Below are 20115 nucleotides of genomic sequence, written 5' to 3' on the forward strand. Positions count from 1 at the left end.
TGGGAAGTTTCAAAAGTACATAGGTTAAAAAGAACTGGTGCTCCCAGAAAATAATTACTTTTGGGCTATCAGCATGCTTTTAAAACAAGGAGCCTAATAAACTGCAGATTTCAAGATGGTAGGAATTTCACGTAATGAAATCAGAACAAATATTCCCTATATGCTAGAACAGTGTTGAGCAAAGTTTTGAATGTCTCAGCCTTTGCCAGTACACCTTTCCCCCCCCTCTCCTTTCTGGGTTCCTTTATAATATGGAATGTAAAGATAAACGTCAAAAATCTCACCAACGACAGAGAAAAAGTGAGTTTCCTTGTGAAAAAGAGAAGGGACTTGTGCTTGGAAGGCAGGAACATTCATGATGGAGAAGGAATGCCAGACATTCAGCTAATGAGGGGCATAACATCATAGGCAATGCAGGAAATGAAAATGAGAAGTAAAAACGGATCACTCAGAGAGTGGAAATAAAACTACCAAAGTCAGAGAAAAAGAAATTTGGAGAACGTACAAGGTTACTTAAAAAAGGAGCACATCTTAGAAGAAATATATCTTGAGACAGGCAATGTCAATTTACCTTGTTAGCAGGTAGTCAGTAACATCATTATTCAACTGTAGAGAAGTCAATAGAAGAATATCATGCAGTTGCCTTATGATGATGTTTTTCTCATCCTGAGTAACCTTCCAGTTTAATGTGTCTAAGTTTTCCATTTATAAGATTTCATTGGAAAAATATCAATTCATTAACACCAAAACATGCAGGAGAGAACACGTCTTGCAGCAAATGCAGATATTTTGTTTGGGAAGGTTATACTACACATAATGAAGACAAGAGCATCTGCAGGGAGGAGACCCATGTTCAGGATCTGTTCCTTTGGAGTTAGAACTCAGATTTCAGCTTTAGCCTTTCCCCAGTAAGCCCTCAAGGCTATCCATTACTCTTGATGGAACATTTTCAATCTCAACGTTAGAGCAGCTCTATTTTGTATAAATTGTATTAAGTATTCATTGAATTTTGGGTTTCAACACCAAGGGTTAGTGGCCTAATCACCTGGCTATTCCAGAAGACATGAGGCAGGGCAGAATGTGGCAGGAATAATATAATAAGACTAAATGGCTTTTATAAACTTCTTCTATTAAGCTCCACACTTCATCATAGCTGACCTGCTTGTGGGAGTCCTGAGACCTTTGGAAACATCCATTACCCAGCTAGGTTACTATTATATCACTGGTAAAATTTTTGGAAATGTCTTTGGCAGCCCCTCTGACGATTCTTTTTTTCCCTAGGAGGATGATAAGGGTCTTAGATTTAATGTGACAAGGTATAGGACAGTCTAGAAATAGCAAAATATTTTTGAACGAACTAATAACTTTCTGACCAAGTTTAATTCTAAGGATACACTAAAATAATCCATTTTTACTTTACTTAAAAAAATAATTAAAAACAAAACAAAACAAAATATACATAATAAAACTGAAGAAGAACAAAAATTGTTGAATGAACAAGTTGTCTGAGTGTTTACCTCTAGTTTCTTTTTGAAGTAGAGGTGTAATTCCAAAGAACCTGTAAAGTCAAGTCAACAAAAAGTAAGGATAAATGTCTTTGTTTTCACAAAGTATAATTTAACCATAAAATATTAACATCTGAAGTTTAAAATTACATTGGAAAACTTCACTTTGAAACAACATGGAGAGTTTTTTGCTGTTATTGCAAGCTTCCTCTAGAAATACCTTTACTACCACCACAATAAAGTTGTAGCATCCCATATGCTCATACAGTACATTAAATAGTTTAGTTATCAATAGCAAAAGACATATGAGAAATATAAGAGCTCAGCACTGAAGAGCACAGACACTCACACTTACTGACTTCTCTGGATTGTTTGTTTTCACACAGTTTGTATGAGCCAGACTCTTGATACTTTCATTAATTCATTCACCCTACCTGTGTAGCATTCCCTACAGAGACACGAAGTCAAACTCTTAAACACAGAGCTGGACTTGATCAGAGGAAGGCTTCAGCAGAGAAAAGGCAACCTTTACTCTACACGGAGGTTTTTACCATCCATATCACACAGAGGAAAGCAAAAGAGTACAGGAGAGCAGGATTCACCAATTGAGTAGAGTAAGGGATGGTAAAACCAAAAAGAAGGGATGATTGCTGCTGTTTCTTCTTTTCTTTATCACCATAGGATCAGTAGTGTGAAGAACACAATACACAGCTCATGACTAGAAGTTGACTATGCCATACTGCAGGGTTCTAATCTAAATGGCAGGTAAAAGAGGGAATGGACTTGAATTCCACATTGTTGCATGAGCTTCCATGTATGCCGCAATTCATAGATGACATGCTCCGTATATGAAACTCTGAATCTCCCCAGTATCTTTGGATCTAACAGGAGCCAGGAAAGATGCCTGTTCTTCAGAGGGAGGTCTCAGTAACATTCTCTTTACAGAATCATAGAATAGTTTGAATTGAAAGGGACCTTTTCAAAGGCATATAGTCCAACTCATTTACAATGAGCAGGGATGTCTTCCACTAGAACAAGTTGCTCAGAGCCCCACCCAACTTGACTTTGAATATTTCCAGGGATGAGGCACCTATCAGCTCTAAGGGTAACCTGTGCCAGTGTTTTACCACACTCATTCTAAAATACTTCTTCCTTATATCTAATCTAAATTGACCCTCCTTCAGTTTAAAACCATTACATCTTGTCTTATCCCAACAGGCTCTGCTAAAAGGTTTGCCCCCGTCTTTCTTATAGGCTTTAGAGACATTTGTAGATAATTCTGGAATAATATCATGCCTTGTCAACATTACACCAAATGTTAAAATTGATCTATCATTTTATAATCCATTTCAAGTTCATATTCTCCTTTTCAATACACAGAAAGATCTCATCACATAAAAGATAAAGAAAAACATTGGTCCTGTTCCTTAGTACTTTTCACTCTCTAAATTCTTTTTTAGTGCTTTTATCTTTTCAAAGGAGTAATTTTGTATCCAAATCAATTCTACTTCTCATACGATTTCATGATAAACCAAAAATAAACAATATATTTCAGTTTCCTAAGACTATATAACATGAGGTATATTTCCAAAACCCTTGTTTAAGCAAGCCTTTTGAAGCTATTGGATAGTGTACATAAGGTCTGCAAAATAACATAAAAATAAAGCTTTACCATAAAGTCTTCCCTCTGCCACATGTAGGTCAGCAATTTCTCTGTCAGTATTGATAATGCTTTTTTTCATTCTTTGCTCATGCAACTAATTCCAACACAGCTGTCACATAGTAGATTTTAGATGATAAAAACCTTTTTGTTGTTATGATACTTATAAGCTGTCTGAAGTTATACAAATCAAAAATATACTCATCTCTGCCTCTCTTCTTAAATAATTCTCTGACCTCTCTTGATTATCCAGAACAAGTTTGAAAAGTGAAAAAAATGAAAAATACTTCTGCTATTATTCAAGAAATCTCTTTCAATTTCTGTACTTTGAAGGCAGTTGATATATATGACAAACAATGACAGCAGAGTTTCAATGGAGTCAAGCAAAAAGTATATCTGATCTCTGACATCCCTGTGTCATCTCAGTAGCAAATGTTATAAGAATTGGCCAAGATTTCTGAGATCCTTGTGCTTCTCAGTGAGTTGTGTACTTCTTATATTTTTTTGCTTTGAATTTCGTTTTCCAAATTTGTGAAAATAATCAAACTAGAAGTGTCAAGAGACAAAATAAACATTCATATATTGCTGAGAATGAGTGGTACTGTGATTTCGGGTTTTAATTACCAACATAGCATGCTGGCTGATCTCACTATTAATGAAGGAGAAAAAAAAAGAGGGTGTTTACATCAGGAAATGGAGATTGACAGTCATGACCTATGAAAAGCAGAATACATTTTTTTAATATTTAGAACAAAGAGCATTTTTGGTGCTGTATTTCTGCTTGAATAAACACTTTACCAAGGTTCATATGATTTGCAAATCTGGTTTAGTTTCATTTGAAAAATTTCTCAGATTAGGAATGTCCTTATTTTCTTAATCATTTTGCTTGGTCCCTAAATAAAATGCGATTCAAACTCTCTATCAATAGGCATTCAAAATCAAATTTTCCTGTTAGAGCTATTTGTAACTAAGAAATGTGTGCTTGTTGACACATGAACAAATGACATGAATGAATCTGCAGAAATCATGAGAAAGAAAGAAAATTATACATAACAGCCACCCGTCTGGTACTGATTTCATCATCTTTCTATCCAAATGGTTTCTTTGGATTTCTTTTTTAGCTTTCTTTTGGACATATATCACAAAAACCTGGACACGTTACTCTCAAGAAAAGTTTTTTTGTGTGTGTGCATAAACTCAAACACCAAGAAAAGGGGATTTTTTTGTGTGTGTTTGAACTCAAAGGAAACCATATGTAAAGTACTTGGAGCAAAGTCATATACAAAAGTGCTAATAGAACAGGTATTGGAAAGCTGAGAAGTGCAAGTACATATTGAGATTCACAAAAAAAGAACGTGGCAACTCACTAATGATCTGATAATTTCACAGGTTCTACTCAAGTTCAGGGCAACATTAAGAAGACTACAATTATTACTCAGCTGTGATGCTTTCAATCACAATGCCTTTGAGTGAGGTTCAAAAAACCAAAATTTATCACCATTATAAAGTGGCTGATCACCATAACATCTGTTCTGAAATTTAAAAATAAAAAGACTATTTGCTGTCTGGAAATTTTTGGATCTGTGTTTTCTAGCTGTGTCTTCAGATTGCTGAGGATATTTTTCTATTTCTCCGTCTGCTCCCATTCTGTTGCTTTTCTGGTTTTCACTCAGTCTTGTTTGGTTTTACTCCATTACAGTCTGCCCCAGTTTGCTTTATTTGCAGCTCTAACCTAATGCTGTTCCCTACACCCCATTCTATTATTTCCTCGGAGGAAAAGTAGGAAACTTCGAGTCTCATCCCCAGCACAAGAGAAGAAAGGAGTGAACAGATACATGTTCTCTACCAGGAGAAACAGAATCCTGAAATGGTTTGAAAAAATTCAACATCTATTTCATATGTGCTGACTATAAAATATTTGCATGTGACTCGTTTCCCAGCAACAATATATCCTGGCAAGCACTGATGAATTCTTTTCTTTTCGTGATTCAATACCAATTTTTAGTACCTCAAATGAAGCCACTCATTCTTCATAATAAAATATAAAGAAGAGATATAAAGAAGAAAAAAATAGACCAAGATTTAGAGAAGAGGAGGATGATTTATTTTGCCCCATTTACAAATAAACCCACTGTAGTGTGTGTTAAAATTTGATGTGGATATCATTGCTCCTTAAAATTTACTCCTGCACACTCCCTGTTGTTCCTAACACAATGGAATGGAACATAAAGTTATCAGCTATTAAATTGTCATGTTTTAAAGTGCAAATTTCTGGCGACCTGAAGCCTAGGCTTGGGTATAAGCTCACTCTAGGCACAGCCTACAACTTTGCAAATATTCTTAAACCTATGCCTGTGAATATGAAAAAAGAAGCCCTCTCTGTCATTTCAAATTCCACTTCCAAGCAGAGGGTTCCAACTGTCTGGTTCCTATCAGGGGAAAGAAGACCCTTAAGACCAATATTTCCCAAACCTTGTGTTTCATGTTCTCAGACTGATAAATTATAGCCGAGAATTTCTCTTCCCATCATGGCAGCCTGAGTGGTTGGAAAGAAGAGTCATGATCTGTCTCCCAGTTGTGGAAGGAGGTGAATAAGAAAGATGAAGAGACAGAGACAGAGTCAGACAGGGAGGAAGGAAGGGAGAGTGGGAGGGAAGGAGATGAGATCTAGCAGAAAGCAGAGATTCAGGCTAATACAGATAACAGCGAAACCATCTACTCCGTTTTCAATGTTTGCAACCCCAGAGGGGTCAATTCTGAGAAGATCATATTGTTCAAACAAGGGATTGATCAGCATGTTCATGGGCTGCAAACAGGCCAGCTTATAGTAGAGAGAGGGGTGGTAAGGGAACAAACAAGAGATTTGGAGCAGTGGGAAACTGGGAGGGAGGGCAGCCAGGCATACTCCATGCCATTGATCCCAATGTGTGGCCATGACTACCTAAAGAGTGAAAATGCAGAGGAAGAGAAGTTAAGTAAGGCCATGCCAGAAGAGTGAGCTCAGCTAAGATCTGTCATCGGAACAAAAATGATTTTGAGGCAGAAGACAGAGTGTCTGGGTAGGATCTGCTGCTGGGGGGCAGAGGAGCTGTGCTCAGAATGTAGTTACACACCACAGAAAAACAGATTGTAAGTACTCAGCCTAAGTGACCCCAAAAACCAATGAACATCTCTCACTTTGCTCTCCCTCAGTTCATTTAAAAGTTAGTTAAGATATTCTTTAATATTTCTCAGCCTTAATTGTATTCTATAATAGCCATAGTACAAAGCCTGAACTTGTTAACTTCACTTAAATGTGTTAAAGATTAACTGTTGTCTCTCTCTCATTTTAAGCACTTGTCCTCTGTCAAAAAAGTTTTTATGGTAAAAAGTAATAGAATACATGTTTTAGGTAGAAATAGCAACATATATAGACTCCTAGACCTACTACAAAGTACAGCTTAATGATAAAACTTCAAGGAAGAAATCTTGTTTCTGTTAAAACCTGTATCAACAAGTTTTGTGGCATTTTAGAACTCAATCATAAAATGACATCCTACTTCAGAGTAGGATGTTTTATTGTCCAAGGCTATGTCAAGCCAATACTGCAAAGTGGTAATAGGTCTGCAGCACAATCACTGGCTTTGAGGATCTGATGCACGCACCATATGGGTTTCATGGCAGGTGACTTTGAACTTGCTGCAATTTTTGGCAACTATCAAATCAAAATGAAAATTCTAGGCAGTGGAAAAAAAATCACACATAACTGTAAAGCTGATGCAGAAAACCAGATTTTATCATGGACTCTTGTTTTTAAGGTATAGGACCACACACATGAAAGTCTTATGGGACACCACATCTTAGGAAAATGCACTGACACCAGCAGTGAGTTACTTAAACATTTGTTAAATCACTTCACAAATAATAATACATCAAATGTTATCTTCCCTTGTAGCTTTCTTATTCTAAGAGGGAAAATACTAGCCTAAAGAGTTTTTAAGTATTTAAGATATTAATTTAGTTGATATCTGAAAAATATATTTCTTTAGGGCTTCTGTAGAATTTCCTTTACTTTGTACAAATATCAGGAAAACTATATATCTGCACATAAAAACATTGAAATTAATAAAGAATTTTTTGGTTGTTGAAATACCTATATTTCATAAGTGAAGTTGTGTGTATAGCCTCTAATCTGTCAGGCACTCAGAAAAAAAAAATACACTACTAGTTAAACTCAGATTTCATAAACTATATATTAATGTGTCAGCAAACAGTTGTGTTTTTTCAGCTAGACTGATCCACCACTTGTTCTGGATGTCACGGAGTTTCTGTTGGAGCTTGCTGCATGCAAGACGAAAGGCTGCTTTTCTTACGTGACAGGAAGGCAGTGCAAGGTGTGCTTGGTGAGCGGTTCTCTTCTTCCTCAGCAATACCTGGATCTCTTGATTGTTTTCATCGAACTAGTTCTTGTTCTTCTTGAGTGAGAACCCTAAGGATTCTTCAGAGGACTGCTGGATGCCGTTTTTAATATGGTGCCAAAGTGTTTCAGGAGAGGGATCTATAGAATCTGAGGAATGGTTATCTAGCCTAGTTTGAAGATTAGCCTGGAATTTGTGTCTTACTGTGGCTGATTGGAGTCTCCTCCTTGGGATACTGCCCCTTTTATGTTTGAATTTAAGAATGAGGTTAAGTTTACAGCGCACCAGTTGATGGTCTGTTTGGCGTTCTGTGCTGGGCATCACGCGGGTGTGGTGGACATTGNTCAACACCAAGGGTTAGTGGCCTAATCACCTGGCTATTCCAGAAGACATGAGGCAGGGCAGAATGTGGCAGGAATAATATAATAAGACTAAATGGTTCTTCTATTAAGCTCCACACTTCATCATAGCTGACCTGCTTGTGGGAGTCCTGAGACCTTTGGAAACATCCATTACCCAGCTAGGTTACTATTATATCACTGGTAAAATTTTTGGAAATGTCTTTGGCAGCCCCTCTGACGATTCTTTTTTTCCCTAGGAGGATGATAAGGGTCTTAGATTTAATGTGACAAGGTATAGGACAGTCTAGAAATAGCAAAATATTTTTGAACGAACTAATAACTTTCTGACCAAGTTTAATTCTAAGGATACACTAAAATAATCCATTTTTACTTTACTTAAAAAAATAATTAAAAACAAAACAAAACAAAATATACATAATAAAACTGAAGAAGAACAAAAATTGTTGAATGAACAAGTTGTCTGAGTGTTTACCTCTAGTTTCTTTTTGAAGTAGAGGTGTAATTCCAAAGAACCTGTAAAGTCAAGTCAACAAAAAGTAAGGATAAATGTCTTTGTTTTCACAAAGTATAATTTAACCATAAAATATTAACATCTGAAGTTTAAAATTACATTGGAAAACTTCACTTTGAAACAACATGGAGAGTTTTTTGCTGTTATTGCAAGCTTCCTCTAGAAATACCTTTACTACCACCACAATAAAGTTGTAGCATCCCATATGCTCATACAGTACATTAAATAGTTTAGTTATCAATAGCAAAAGACATATGAGAAATATAAGAGCTCAGCACTGAAGAGCACAGACACTCACACTTACTGACTTCTCTGGATTGTTTGTTTTCACACAGTTTGTATGAGCCAGACTCTTGATACTTTCATTAATTCATTCACCCTACCTGTGTAGCATTCCCTACAGAGACACGAAGTCAAACTCTTAAACACAGAGCTGGACTTGATCAGAGGAAGGCTTCAGCAGAGAAAAGGCAACCTTTACTCTACACGGAGGTTTTTACCATCCATATCACACAGAGGAAAGCAAAAGAGTACAGGAGAGCAGGATTCACCAATTGAGTAGAGTAAGGGATGGTAAAACCAAAAAGAAGGGATGATTGCTGCTGTTTCTTCTTTTCTTTATCACCATAGGATCAGTAGTGTGAAGAACACAATACACAGCTCATGACTAGAAGTTGACTATGCCATACTGCAGGGTTCTAATCTAAATGGCAGGTAAAAGAGGGAATGGACTTGAATTCCACATTGTTGCATGAGCTTCCATGTATGCCGCAATTCATAGATGACATGCTCCGTATATGGAACTCTGAATCTCCCCAGTATCTTTGGATCTAACAGGAGCCAGGAAAGGTGCCTGTTCTTCAGAGGGAGGTCTCAGTAACATTCTCTTTACAGAATCATAGAATAGTTTGAATTGAAAGGGACCTTTTCAAAGGCATATAGTCCAACTCGTTTACAATGAGCAGGGATGTCTTCCACTAGAACAAGTTGCTCAGAGCCCCACCCAACTTGACTTTGAATATTTCCAGGGATGAGGCACCTATCAGCTCTAAGGGTAACCTGTGCCAGTGTTTTACCACACTCATTCTAAAATACTTCTTCCTTATATCTAATCTAAATTGACCCTCCTTCAGTTTAAAACCATTACATCTTGTCTTATCCCAACAGGCTCTGCTAAAAGGTTTGCCCCCGTCTTTCTTATAGGCTTTAGAGACATTTGTAGATAATTCTGGAATAATATCATGCCTTGTCAACATTACACCAAATGTTAAAATTGATCTATCATTTTATAATCCATTTCAAGTTCATATTCTCCTTTTCAATACACAGAAAGATCTCATCACATAAAAGATAAAGAAAAACATTGGTCCTGTTCCTTAGTACTTTTCACTCTCTAAATTCTTTTTTAGTGCTTTTATCTTTTCAAATGAGTAATTTTGTATCCAAATCAATTCTACTTCTCATACGATTTCATGATAAACCAAAAATAAACAATATATTTCAGTTTCCTAAGACTATATAACATGAGGTATATTTCCAAAACCCTTGTTTAAGCAAGCCTTTTGAAGCTATTGGATAGTGTACATAAGGTCTGCAAAATAACATAAAAATAAAGCTTTACCATAAAGTCTTCCCTCTGCCACATGTAGGTCAGCAATTTCTCTGTCAGTATTGATAATGCTTTTTTTCATTCTTTGCTCATGCAACTAATTCCAACACAGCTGTCACATAGTAGATTTTAGATGATAAAAACCTTTTTGTTGTTATGATACTTATAAGCTGTCTGAAGTTATACAAATCAAAAATATACTCATCTCTGCCTCTCTTCTTAAATAATTCTCTGACCTCTCTTGATTATCCAGAACAAGTTTGAAAAGTGAAAAAAATGAAAAATACTTCTGCTATTATTCAAGAAATCTCTTTCAATTTCTGTACTTTGAAGGCAGTTGATATATATGACAAACAATGACAGCAGAGTTTCAATGGAGTCAAGCAAAAAGTATATCTGATCTCTGACATCCCTGTGTCATCTCAGTAGCAAATGTTATAAGAATTGGCCAAGATTTCTGAGATCCTTGTGCTTCTCAGTGAGTTGTGTACTTCTTATATTTTTTTGCTTTGAATTTCGTTTTCCAAATTTGTGAAAATAATCAAACTAGAAGTGTCAAGAGACAAAATAAACATTCATATATTGCTGAGAATGAGTGGTACTGTGATTTCGGGTTTTAATTACCAACATAGCATGCTGGCTGATCTCACTATTAATGAAGGAGAAAAAAAAAGAGGGTGTTTACATCAGGAAATGGAGATTGACAGTCATGACCTATGAAAAGCAGAATACATTTTTTTAATATTTAGAACAAAGAGCATTTTTGGTGCTGTATTTCTGCTTGAATAAACACTTTACCAAGGTTCATATGATTTGCAAATCTGGTTTAGTTTCATTTGAAAAATTTCTCAGATTAGGAATGTCCTTATTTTCTTAATCATTTTGCTTGGTCCCTAAATAAAATGCGATTCAAACTCTCTATCAATAGGCATTCAAAATCAAATTTTCCTGTTAGAGCTATTTGTAACTAAGAAATGTGTGCTTGTTGACACATGAACAAATGACATGAATGAATCTGCAGAAATCATGAGAAAGAAAGAAAATTATACATAACAGCCACCCGTCTGGTACTGATTTCATCATCTTTCTATCCAAATGGTTTCTTTGGATTTCTTTTTTAGCTTTCTTTTGGACATATATCACAAAAACCTGGACACGTTACTCTCAAGAAAAGTTTTTTTGTGTGTGTGCATAAACTCAAACACCAAGAAAAGGGGATTTTTTTGTGTGTGTTTGAACTCAAAGGAAACCATATGTAAAGTACTTGGAGCAAAGTCATATACAAAAGTGCTAATAGAACAGGTATTGGAAAGCTGAGAAGTGCAAGTACATATTGAGATTCACAAAAAAAGAACGTGGCAACTCACTAATGATCTGATAATTTCACAGGTTCTACTCAAGTTCAGGGCAACATTAAGAAGACTACAATTATTACTCAGCTGTGATGCTTTCAATCACAATGCCTTTGAGTGAGGTTCAAAAAACCAAAATTTATCACCATTATAAAGTGGCTGATCACCATAACATCTGTTCTGAAATTTAAAAATAAAAAGACTATTTGCTGTCTGGAAATTTTTGGATCTGTGTTTTCTAGCTGTGTCTTCAGATTGCTGAGGATATTTTTCTATTTCTCCGTCTGCTCCCATTCTGTTGCTTTTCTGGTTTTCACTCAGTCTTGTTTGGTTTTACTCCATTACAGTCTGCCCCAGTTTGCTTTATTTGCAGCTCTAACCTAATGCTGTTCCCTACACCCCATTCTATTATTTCCTCGGAGGAAAAGTAGGAAACTTCGAGTCTCATCCCCAGCACAAGAGAAGAAAGGAGTGAACAGATACATGTTCTCTACCAGGAGAAACAGAATCCTGAAATGGTTTGAAAAAATTCAACATCTATTTCATATGTGCTGACTATAAAATATTTGCATGTGACTCGTTTCCCAGCAACAATATATCCTGGCAAGCACTGATGAATTCTTTTCTTTTCGTGATTCAATACCAATTTTTAGTACCTCAAATGAAGCCACTCATTCTTCATAATAAAATATAAAGAAGAGATATAAAGAAGAAAAAAATAGACCAAGATTTAGAGAAGAGGAGGATGATTTATTTTGCCCCATTTACAAATAAACCCACTGTAGTGTGTGTTAAAATTTGATGTGGATATCATTGCTCCTTAAAATTTACTCCTGCACACTCCCTGTTGTTCCTAACACAATGGAATGGAACATAAAGTTATCAGCTATTAAATTGTCATGTTTTAAAGTGCAAATTTCTGGCGACCTGAAGCCTAGGCTTGGGTATAAGCTCACTCTAGGCACAGCCTACAACTTTGCAAATATTCTTAAACCTATGCCTGTGAATATGAAAAAAGAAGCCCTCTCTGTCATTTCAAATTCCACTTCCAAGCAGAGGGTTCCAACTGTCTGGTTCCTATCAGGGGAAAGAAGACCCTTAAGACCAATATTTCCCAAACCTTGTGTTTCATGTTCTCAGACTGATAAATTATAGCCGAGAATTTCTCTTCCCATCATGGCAGCCTGAGTGGTTGGAAAGAAGAGTCATGATCTGTCTCCCAGTTGTGGAAGGAGGTGAATAAGAAAGATGAAGAGACAGAGACAGAGTCAGACAGGGAGGAAGGAAGGGAGAGTGGGAGGGAAGGAGATGAGATCTAGCAGAAAGCAGAGATTCAGGCTAATACAGATAACAGCGAAACCATCTACTCCGTTTTCAATGTTTGCAACCCCAGAGGGGTCAATTCTGAGAAGATCATATTGTTCAAACAAGGGATTGATCAGCATGTTCATGGGCTGCAAACAGGCCAGCTTATAGTAGAGAGAGGGGTGGTAAGGGAACAAACAAGAGATTTGGAGCAGTGGGAAACTGGGAGGGAGGGCAGCCAGGCATACTCCATGCCATTGATCCCAATGTGTGGCCATGACTACCTAAAGAGTGAAAATGCAGAGGAAGAGAAGTTAAGTAAGGCCATGCCAGAAGAGTGAGCTCAGCTAAGATCTGTCATCGGAACAAAAATGATTTTGAGGCAGAAGACAGAGTGTCTGGGTAGGATCTGCTGCTGGGGGGCAGAGGAGCTGTGCTCAGAATGTAGTTACACACCACAGAAAAACAGATTGTAAGTACTCAGCCTAAGTGACCCCAAAAACCAATGAACATCTCTCACTTTGCTCTCCCTCAGTTCATTTAAAAGTTAGTTAAGATATTCTTTAATATTTCTCAGCCTTAATTGTATTCTATAATAGCCATAGTACAAAGCCTGAACTTGTTAACTTCACTTAAATGTGTTAAAGATTAACTGTTGTCTCTCTCTCATTTTAAGCACTTGTCCTCTGTCAAAAAAGTTTTTATGGTAAAAAGTAATAGAATACATGTTTTAGGTAGAAATAGCAACATATATAGACTCCTAGACCTACTACAAAGTACAGCTTAATGATAAAACTTCAAGGAAGAAATCTTGTTTCTGTTAAAACCTGTATCAACAAGTTTTGTGGCATTTTAGAACTCAATCATAAAATGACATCCTACTTCAGAGTAGGATGTTTTATTGTCCAAGGCTATGTCAAGCCAATACTGCAAAGTGGTAATAGGTCTGCAGCACAATCACTGGCTTTGAGGATCTGATGCACGCACCATATGGGTTTCATGGCAGGTGACTTTGAACTTGCTGCAATTTTTGGCAACTATCAAATCAAAATGAAAATTCTAGGCAGTGGAAAAAAAATCACACATAACTGTAAAGCTGATGCAGAAAACCAGATTTTATCATGGACTCTTGTTTTTAAGGTATAGGACCACACACATGAAAGTCTTATGGGACACCACATCTTAGGAAAATGCACTGACACCAGCAGTGAGTTACTTAAACATTTGTTAAATCACTTCACAAATAATAATACATCAAATGTTATCTTCCCTTGTAGCTTTCTTATTCTAAGAGGGAAAATACTAGCCTAAAGAGTTTTTAAGTATTTAAGATATTAATTTAGTTGATATCTGAAAAATATATTTCTTTAGGGCTTCTGTAGAATTTCCTTTACTTTGTACAAATATCAGGAAAACTATATATCTGCACATAAAAACATTGAAATTAATAAAGAATTTTTTGGTTGTTGAAATACCTATATTTCATAAGTGAAGTTGTGTGTATAGCCTCTAATCTGTCAGGCACTCAGAAAAAAAAAATACACTACTAGTTAAACTCAGATTTCATAAACTATATATTAATGTGTCAGCAAACAGTTGTGTTTTTTCAGCTAGACTGATCCACCACTTGTTCTGGATGTCACGGAGTTTCTGTTGGAGCTTGCTGCATGCAAGACGAAAGGCTGCTTTTCTTACGTGACAGGAAGGCAGTGCAAGGTGTGCTTGGTGAGCGGTTCTCTTCTTCCTCAGCAATACCTGGATCTCTTGATTGTTTTCATCGAACTAGTTCTTGTTCTTCTTGAGTGAGAACCCTAAGGATTCTTCAGAGGACTGCTGGATGCCGTTTTTAATATGGTGCCAAAGTGTTTCAGGAGAGGGATCTATAGAATCTGAGGAATGGTTATCTAGCCTAGTTTGAAGATTAGCCTGGAATTTGTGTCTTACTGTGGCTGATTGGAGTCTCCTCCTTGGGATACTGCCCCTTTTATGTTTGAATTTAAGAATGAGGTTAAGTTTACAGCGCACCAGTTGATGGTCTGTTTGGCGTTCTGTGCTGGGCATCACGCGGGTGTGGTGGACATTGCGGACATCTCTCCGTCGCACCAAGACACAATCGATGAGGTGCCAATGTTTGGATCTGGGATGCATCCATGTTGTCTTCAGACTATTTTTCTGCTGAAAGATAGTGTTACTGATGGTGAACTGTTGCTCCACACAGAATTCTAGCAGAAGGTGACCATTATTTTTGCAGTTTCCAACACCATGCTTGCCTAATACTCCTTTCCAGGCTTCAAAGGTCTTTCCTACTCTGGCATTGAAATCACCAAGGATAATGATCTTATCATCTGCAGGAAACTTCTGGGTAAGGTGGCACAGGTCAGTGTAAAATTTATCTTTTTGGGCAGGGTCAGCTTGGAGAGTTGGGGCATATATACTAAAGAGGACAACATGTTGCTTGTTGTGTAGTGGAAGGCATAGGGAGATAATTCGGCCAGAATGAGCTGATGGCAGATTTTCGAGTTTAGGAACAATAGAGTTTTTGATCTTGAAGCCGACTCCTGAGATATGCTTTTCAGTTCTGGTTTTACCTGACCAAAAGAGTGTGTAACCAGCACCATGTTCTTTCTCTGAGACTGCCTTCCTCGTGAAGGAGAACTTCGCTGAGAGCAGCAATGTCGATGTTGAGACGTGACAGTTCATGGGCAATCAGGGCAGAGTGACGCTCAGGGCATCCACTATTCGCAGAATCCAGCATGGTTCTGATGTTCCAGCACGCGAGAGTTAATTTAGCTGCACCTTTGGAGGCAGTTGTATATGCAAGAGAAGTGTAGGGAATAGAACAAAGGTCTCTATGGAACCTTTGTTGACCTCACCAAGGCTTTCAATACCGTGAGCAGAAAAGGTCTATGGCAAATTTTTAAATGCTTAGGTTGTCCCCCCAAGTTCCTCAAAATGATCATCTCACTTCATGAGGATCAGCACAGCCAAGTCAGTTATGGCAATGCACTTTCTAAGCCCTTTCTAATAGCCAATGGTGTGAAACAAGGCTGCATTCTTGTACCAACCCTATTCACAGTCTTTTTCAGCATGATGCTCCAAAGGGCCACGGCAGACCTCGAGGATCAGGACAGTATCTACATTCGATACCGTACTGATGGAAGCCTATTCTACCTAAGGCGACTGAAGGCCCACACTAAGACCTTAAACCATCTTGTCCAGGAGCTGCTTTATGCTGATGACGCCGCCCTTGTTGCCCACACAGAAGCAGCTCTGCAGCATTTAACATCCTGCTTTGCGGGCGCTGCTGAGCTCTTTGGGCTGGAAGTCAGTCTAAAGAAGACAGAAGTTCTCTATCAACTGGCACCTCAGGAAGTCTTCCATCATCCCCATATCACCATTGGCCAATCAGAGCTCAAATCAGTCCAGCAGTTTAATTACCTAGGAAGCCTCATCTCCTCAGATGGTAAGATTGACGGGGAGATAGACAACAGGTTAGCAAAGGCATATAGTGCTTTTGGAAAAGTCCATAAAAGAGTTTGGTGAAATAAACACTTGAAGAAAGGTACAAAGATCAGTGTTTACAGAGCCATTGTGCATTCTACTCTCTTATATGGATCTGAATCTGCCACCACCTGTAACTCCTAGAACGCTTCCATCAACACTGCCTCCGTACAACTCTAAACATCCACTGGTCAGATTATGTGACCAATACATCTGTTCTAGAACAAGCAGCAGTCACAAGCATTGAGGCCATGTTGCTGAGAACACAGCTGCGATGGGCAGGGCACGTCTCAAGGATGAAGGACCACCGCCTCCCTAAGATCTTACTTTATGGTGAACTTGCCACTGGCTGCCGTAAGAGAGGAGCCCTGAAGAAAAGATACAAGGACTCCCTGAAGCAACGTCTCAGCCTTGGCCATATTGATCACTATAACTGGTCTACTTTGGCCTCCAACCGGGAGGCCTGGAAACATGCCATCTATAACACTGCTGCTTCCTTTGAGAATGCCTGCAGCATCACTCTTGAGGAGAAAAGACAACGCAGAAAAAATCATGCCTTGCAGAATTTACCACCTAAGGAGTCTTTCTGCTGTGCCTTTTGCAACCTGACATGTCTATCTTGTATTGGCCTTTTCAGCCACCAGCGTGCTTGTGTCAAACGTGGGTAGAGACCTTTCCCTAATCTTCGTTCACAAAGCCCAGCCATGAAAAATGAAAATATTAATGTATGTCATGAGTATAGCTGAAGTAGGAGCTGATGCATTCAGAGTTTATTTTGCAAAAAATAAAGAAGTAAAAGAAGGAAAAATACAGTCTTAGAGCCATTTTCTCTTCTTCATATTCTTGCAAAAAGTAAACAGCTATCTCTCAGGCTCTTTTCCCTCCATTTTCTTCACTTTGCTAAAAGCTTTGACAAGACAATTTTTTTTTTCCCCTAGATAAATGCTTTCACTTCTTTCCCTCCCAACTTTTCACCCACTGTGAGAAAAAGTTCTCTATAAACAGCAGGATAGGGTATGAACAGGAAGGCATTTTCATATATGTCTTAACTATAATGTAATTTATTTTAAAAAAATTCCAAACCTGTAATACATAATACCTTATTCTAATATTTGTCTTAAAAATTTATTCTGTGCACATAGTGTTTTCTCTAATCAAGTTTTTCAACATTTTTTTTTCCCACATAAAATCTAAATAGTCTCTTCTCTCCCCTATTATCTCCTATAGCTACAGCAGGAAAATCTGTTGTGGTGGTGACGAGTGGTTCCCTATCTTGTAGTATGGGAGAAGACAGAGTATTTCCTGATTCTGGAATTGACAGACTCCACCGACTTGCATCTACCACTGACCATACCCCTGAGCAGTGATTTCAGACCACAAGAGAATAAGGCAGCTTCGCAATAAAGGGAAGGCAAGTTTTGCCAGAGGTAATGTGCCCATCACTGTGAGAGGATGCAAACTACAGGGGGTTAGAGGAAAAGAGATGGGAGCAGAGAGAAACATAGGGCCATGAGAGGAGAAATCCACAAAGTGCCTCAGTACCCAGCAGCCCTGGGCCCCACTTCTCAAGCTGAAAAATGCCAGTCCAACGCAACACAAAAGAACCGTATTTCTTACAGACAAAGCAACAAATTTCACTCATTTGTTATTTCACTAATTCAGTGGTATACCCTAAGGACTTCAACACTGCCAATAGTGGAGAAACCATATCAATGAAGCCAAGAATTAGTATTATATCACTGTGAATAAGCTTTATGTATAGCATGAGTATAAGGAGTCTGAACAGATAACATTGGCAATTCTTCCAAATGCTTGAGTTTATCATCTTAACATCTGGTTTCTTTGTTGTAAACATTGAGAGCTAAAAGCTTATACTCAGCTATACAAGAGAAACACCTTCCCATCTCCCCACCCCCCAGCCCCCCATAAAATTTACAAAGGTTTTTGATAAGGAAGGAAAAAAATGTAAAAGAAAAAAATGTGAAAAAAATGTAAAAAAAATTTCAACTGTGTACAGTAGCTTTTCTTTTATCATCCTTGGAGTTAATTATTGCAACCAGTGTTACAGTGAGGAGTAAACTAACTACTTTATTCCTCCTACAGGCAGACACGTTTGGTGTTTCTGTTAGTCTTTTCTTCTTTTTCTTTTTAACTTAGCCAACTCTTGGCCAATATTAATAAGTATACTTGAATAGCAGGTCAATATTGAATACATTCAAACTGCTCACTCACTGTGCATAGAGAGAAAGATGTTTCCAACCAAATTTGAATAACAAATTTGAAGAACCTATGATCAGGTTAAAAATTCTGCATATATAATTCAGGGTGAAACATTAATTTGGGTCTTCTGTGAAAGGTATTTGTGGGCTACTCTGTCACTGGAAGAAAAAGGAAAATAAGAGAACTGGAGACATCACAATTTTGAGAAGTACTCAGAAAAGACAGCATGTTTCGGGTTACATATGCATTTCAACACAGTTTCTGTGCTTTGTTTAGTAAAATGCTGGTGCACAGATGTTAGATATTCTGGTTTGGGGCTGAGAGCCCAAGACTCTGTTCTTCCAACTAATTAATTTTACAATTAGAGCACAATGCTTTCTTCTACCTCCTCCAGACACTCCATTTCCCCCCTCATTGTTCCCATAAGTAAATCCTACATGTTCAGATCAGCTTCCTATCCCCTAACTCACTCATATGCTCTTTTCCTTCTACCAGGAAAATGTTTTTTGTTTATTTTACAGAAAGAACATGCTTAAAGGAGAGAAGTACATAATCTGGTTGTTTGGGGTTTTTTTCACAATTGAGTTCTGATGACAGTGAATTGATCTCACCAATGCACACTTTTCTGCATTTTGAGTGGAAGAAGAGTAGTATTTTAAGGGGTGGGAAAGAAAAAGTTCGGTCTTTTTACCATTATGGAGTACAAAACAAAACAGTCTGACCAGACTTTCTAGTCACCTAACAGCTCTGGACAGGAATAGATAAAAAAGAGATAAAAATATAGGTCTATGTTCATCCACAGATAACATAATTTTATGACAAGTCATCAGTCATTCCCATCATGTGCCAAAAATGTTGTTTCCTACTGGATGATAGCATGGCTGTGGCATGGTCAGCTTCTCAAAAGGCAATTTGTGAAAAAAACAGGGCAATTTTTGCTATCTAGCAAATAGATCCAGAAAAATCTTTTAAGAACAGGGTGCAGACAGAGTAATAAATGTGCCTTAAAGTTAAAACCAAACCATTTTTGTCAATGGTTCTCCTTGTGCCTGACCAGAGGTTTTAATTATGGACATTGACGGCTCATTTCTAAAAGTTCCTCTGCAACTTTGACAACTGCAGTTTCCACTCTGTTGATATGAAGCTGACTTTTTTGAAGGTAATGTAGGTACTGTGTAATACACTAAGATAGATTTGACTCTTTAATATTTATAAGATTAGCATTTATATTAGACCATAATGAGCTCCAATTAGTATCATTCCAATCTAACCTAAGGTCTATAACCCAATTTTCTTACATTTCAGACATCATCTTCAGAAGTAAGATGGAAAAGAGTTGATTGATTCATGACAACATTTTTTAGGGTCTACCGGGAAGAAGAATTGCTTGAATGATTGATCAGCATTTTTTCATCTGTCACTTGAGGTATCTTTAATGAAAAGTACCTTATCAAGCCATGAATTCACTGATAATAGCAAGTATTTAGAAATTAACTCTTTTTTTTTTGCTTGTTTAAAATCTAAACATTTCCCTTGCTTGTCAAATAAATCTTTAATTGAATTGATTTCCCTTGTTGCATCCTCTTCACAGGTAGATTGTTAAATCGATTGAAACTTCAAGGTGTTGCCAGGCTGGCATCTAAATAAATTTATTCTCATGCTGATACTCTGTGTTCTGCTTTAATCAGCAATG

The 20115-nt window shown here is 37.5% G+C and overlaps 1 long non-coding RNA gene across 1 annotated transcript in view; it reads left to right on the plus strand.

Annotated features, from left to right (window-relative positions):
• The window catches only part of LOC108496149, a 31460-nt gene extending 11566 nt beyond the window's left edge, over window positions 1-19894 (plus strand). Inside the window, exons 2-3 of the long non-coding RNA XR_001874344.1 lie at window positions 17430-17629; window positions 19728-19894. This is a non-coding gene — a long non-coding RNA (uncharacterized LOC108496149). The remainder of the gene's footprint in view (window positions 1-17429; window positions 17630-19727) is intronic.
• Window positions 19895-20115: the final 221 nt, after the last annotated feature.

Source organism: Lepidothrix coronata, unplaced genomic scaffold (genome assembly GCF_001604755.1).
Source record: "Lepidothrix coronata isolate B3197 unplaced genomic scaffold, Lepidothrix_coronata-1.0 Scaffold37, whole genome shotgun sequence".
In the NCBI taxonomy this organism is placed as follows: Eukaryota; Metazoa; Chordata; class Aves; order Passeriformes; family Pipridae; genus Lepidothrix; species Lepidothrix coronata.